This window comes from Echinops telfairi, unplaced genomic scaffold, assembly GCF_000313985.2.
Source record: "Echinops telfairi isolate 266 unplaced genomic scaffold, ASM31398v2 ScPeMD7_3533;HRSCAF=4204_0, whole genome shotgun sequence".
NCBI lineage: Eukaryota > Metazoa > Chordata > Mammalia > Afrosoricida > Tenrecidae > Echinops > Echinops telfairi.
Genome location: NW_022107431.1, coordinates 18,232,792 through 18,237,699, shown reverse-complemented (window position 1 = coordinate 18,237,699; position 4,908 = coordinate 18,232,792).

Sequence of the window (4,908 nt, the reverse complement as noted above, 5' to 3'; positions counted from 1 at the left end):
CCTGCCCCGGGGGCAGAGCCAGCTCCGTGAGACAGGAGGATTGCATGGTGGTGGGTTGACCAGGGGCTTTTATGAAATGGTGGATTCCATGATCTTTTTTAAAAATTATTTTATTTGGGGCTCTTACAACTCTTGTTACAAACCACACATCAGTTGTATCTGACATATTCATACATATATTCTATTGTTTTTTTCTAGACATTTACTTTCCATTGAGCCCTTGGGATGAGCTCCTCTTTTTTCCCTCCCTCCCCTCATGGCCTCTTGATAGATTGCAGATTGTTAATTTTTTTCAAATCTCACACCGACCGCAGTTTTCCTTCCCCTCTGGTTTCTGTTGTTCTTCCCCCTGGATGGGGGTGTGGGGTTATGTGCCGTTCAATGTGTTCAGTGCCCCCCTCCCTCCCCACATCTCCCCGCCTTCCCCCTACCTTTTTGGGATCTCTAGTCCCATTCCTGTTCCTGGGTTCCATGTGTTTTGAGTTTTAACTCTTGCCTATACCTATGTACATGCTCCCGTCTAGTCTAGATTGGGGGGCGGCACTGAGGTCGTGATAGCGGGAAGGGGGGGGTGGCTCAAGGGAACAGAGGTCTATTAAGTGACCCATTAGTGCTCTACTGCACCCTGATCGACTCACCCCCTCCCTGCGACCCCTCTGTGGGGGGAATGTTCCATTGCCCATTGATGGGCTTTGGGTCCCCACTCCAACCCCCCTCCATTCTCACCAATGAATTTTTGTTTGTTTGTTTACTGTTTCTTGTGAATCTTCTGATGCCCATTGCCCAGTCTCAACACCTCATGATCTCACTGGCTGGTGTGCTTCTTCCATGTGGGCTTGTTGCTTCCCTGTTGGATGGCCGCTTGTTTAACTTCAAGCCTTTAAGACCCCAGACACTATGTCTTTCAATAGCCGGGCACCATCCTCTGCCTTCCCCACGTCTGCTTGTGCACCCATTTTGTCTCCAGCGATCGTGAAGGGGAGGGAGGGATTCCATGATCTTTTTGTTCTGTTTTTCCATGAGCTTTTTGAAGCCCCAGGCTCTGAGAAGACATTGTCCATTCCCCCACCCTCAACCCCTCCCTGGCAGGTATGCTACTGAGAACATTCTACAAGGTTATGAGGATCAGTTCACTCTGTCAAAGAGCAGTGTTTGCTCAGACACCAGGGGTAGATGTGGCTGCGGAGCCACGTGTGATTAGCATTTAAAGCAGTTGGTTTTAAGTAAAGTAGATTAGTGGACCTCCACTAAGTTGAAGCCTTATGAGCAAAAAAATAAAAAATAAATTATATATATATATATATATTATTACATTAATTAAAAGAAAAGGTCTGTTCTGTTTCCACACTGTAGATAGACATCCTGCCAAAATTCCAGAAAGGCTTGCTGATGGCACGAGGGTTAAGCTCTCCGCTGCCAATGGAAAGTTGGACGATTGGACACCGCCAGCCTCTCTTCTCCCGTAAAGCGTTACAGTCTGGGAAGCCCACAGGGCCAGTTCTACCCTGTCCAATGGGTCACTCTGAGTCTGTATTGACTCAGTGACTGAGCCTCCCTGAGGGAGAAAGATGTGGCAGTCTACTTCCCTAAAAAGATTTCAGCCGTGGAAACCCGATGGGGCTGTGCGACTCTCCCCCAGAGAGTCCACGAGTCAGAATCAACTCAACAACAAGGGGTCTTACCCAAATCCCCTTCTCTCCCACCTCCTCTCCTACCGATTACAGGGCACGTGTTAACCCAAACATAACCTGTTGCTGCCGACGTTTCCAGCCTGTCCCGGGACTTACAGGTTTTGCACTTGCCAGTGCTCGCTTACAATTTCATGAGTCAATTCCTCCCAAACCAATGAATGAATGAATCAATGAATCAATCCATCCCTTACCGGTTCTGTTTCTCTAGCGAACACTGACAAAGGCTTAACTCCTAACTCGGAACCCACTGCCTGCCCTGCATACTCTCCACACCCTGTCATCATATTACCTCTGAGAGCCTCCGAAGGGCCCGTCCTACCTCACAAGGGAGGTGACTCAGACACTGGGAGGGTAGGACAGAGGGTTCATTCTGAGGCCCCAGGAGAAAGACTGCAGTGGGAGAGGGGAGAGCTAGAACTGCCCGATGAGCTGCTCCTAACCCTGCACAGATGCTGGGAAGGGCTCCCGATGGGAAGGGTTGGAATTGCCCACTGTGGGCTCAGTCTGGGTGGTTGGTAGTGTGTTTTTGTGGGGTCTCTTTCTTTTCAAGGAACTGGTTCAAAATCCAAAAAAATTGTCTGAAGTCAGCCTTTTGTTGTTGTTCAGCACCTTCAAGTGAATCCTGACCTGTAGCGACCTGGTGCACAGCAGGACGAAAGACTGCACAGGCCCGCAGCATCCTTACAACTGCTCAGATGCCTGAGCCCATTGTTGCAGCCACTGTGCCAGCCCATCTCATTGAGGGCCTTCCCCTTTTTGTCTGCTCCTCCACCTTACCCAGCATGATGTCCCTCTCCAAGGACTGGTCTGTCCTGACAATTTGTCCTAAGTATGTAAGACAAAGTCTTGATCGGTTTGTCCTTTTAGCAGTCTGTGGTACTTCCAATATTCTTCCCCAGCACCACAATTCAAATGCATCCATTCTTCTTTGGTGTTCCTTATTCAATGTCCAACTTTCACATGCATAGGAGGCGATGGAAAATGCCATGGATTGGGTCAGGAGCACCTTAGTCCCCAAAGTGACACCCTTGCTTTTCAATACTCTAAAGCGGTGTTGTGCAGCAGATTTACCTAACAAAGGCGTCTTTTGATCTCTTGACTGATGCTTCCATGAGCGTGTGGATTGTTGATTCAAGCAAGACAAAATCCTTGACAACTTCAGACATTTCTCCATTTATCGTGATGTTACCTGTTGGTCCAGCTGTAAGGATTAGGGGTCTTCTCTACATTGAGTTGCTATCCACACTGAAGGCTGCCATCCTTGATCTTCATCTGTAGATGCTCCCAGTCCTCCTCACTTTGCACAAGCAAGGTTGTGTCACCTGCATATCTCAGGTGGTTAAGAAGCCTCCCTCCAGCCCTGATGTTGCATTCATCCAGCTTCTCTGATGCCTTGCTCAGCATACAGATGGAACAAGTATGGCGAATGTCAATCTTCGCTTCCGTGTATGTCAAGCTGGCTTTGGTGTGGGCTCCCAAAGACAAACTGAGCATGACTCCTTGCCTTCCACCTGATTCTGACACCCGGCAGCCCCATGTGCATAGAGTAGAACTACTCCACAGAGTGTCCAGGACTAAACTTTTGGGAGCAGACTGGCAGGCCTTTCTTCCAAGGATAGCCAACCTTCTAGTTAGTAATGGAATGCTTTACCGTTAGAGGCACTGACCCACTCCTAAGGTGTCCATTACCTGTGGCAATGCTTCTTGGTCCAGCTGCTTTGGATACTCCATGGTCTTCCACAAGACCTGCCCATCTGCTCAGCACCTTCTTTCTGCGACGATTAGACACATTCCCTCCCCACTGAGCCACTGGTAGGGACTGAAATAGTAGGAAGGTGTTCAGGAAGAACTTGAGGTTCAGGAAGAACTCTAGGGTCCAGAGTCAATGTTGGGCATGGACACACTCATTTTCCAACAGGATGGGAAACAGGACTCTGGGTGGACAGTGGACATCATGGAGCCTGAGGACCTGGGGGCATTCAGCTATCTCATCCACAAGAGCCTACCACGTGCCCAGAAGTGTGCTGGGTACTGGAGCCTCCACAGCAAGTGGCAGAAGCAGAGTAATAGCATTTCTGTGAGACGAGATTTCCTGTGACTTCCCCCTGTTACAAATGAGTAAACCGAGGCACACGGTGGAGAACAAACACACCCAGGTGTACAGCTGGAGGGAGGGGAGAGAGTCAGGCTGTTAACCCAGGTGGTTTGACTCAGAGCAGGGTCTTCATTGCACTGTAAATACATCAAGGAACTGACAGCCCACTGGAAGAGACAGGTGAGCAAAGGAGTAGAGTGAGATAAAGGGCTGGGGCCTCTGATGAGGGTGGAGGGCACATAGAAGAAGGACATCCACATGTCTGGTGGGGGCTGGGGGATCCTGGAGGGACTATAGAGAAGTGCTTCCAATGGTCTGCCACAAGGGCACCTGTCCAGATCCTGTCCCACCACAGGGACCAGGGTTGTTTGCTCATCACGGTGTCCTGGTGTCCGTCTGGGGCAGGGCACAGAGAGAGGTGCCAGTGAGTGCTGGTGTGATGACTACCTGTGTCCCCCAGGGTCCCCCACATCTGTATACCTGCAGCACACATCTGACTGTTCTAAGGAACTGGCTAACCTGACTGGGGCTGGCAAGTGCAGCTCAGGACTGGAAATTCCTTCGAGAGATGATGTCGCAGCCTTGAGTGAGGTTTGTAGGGCAGGCTGTGCAGACTCATACAGAACACTCAAGCAGAATACGTGCACTCTTGCCCTCCCCCTCCATTTTTGCTCTTAGGACGTTCAGCTTTGGGGTGAGATGCAACCACATCCTAAAACCAAGCCCATTGCTGTGGAGTTGGTGCTGACTAATCACAACCTTAGGTAATCGTTGTTGATAGGTGCCACCAAGTTGGGTCCTGCTCATAGAGACCCTATGCATGACAGAAGGAAACACTGCCTGGTCCCGCGCCATCTTCATAATAGAGCTCTGTTTGAGCCCTTTGTTGCAGCCATTGTGTCAATCCATCTCTCCAAGGATCTTCCCATGACCCTCTACTTGACCAAGCATGATGTCCTTTTCCAGGGACTGCTCTCTCCCAATAGCACATCCAAAGTACTTACGAGGAAGCCTCAACATCGTTGTTTCTTTCTTTCTTTCTTTTTTTTAAAACATTTTATTAGGGGCTCATACAACTGTTATCGCAATCCATACACACATCAATTGTGTAAAGCGCATTTG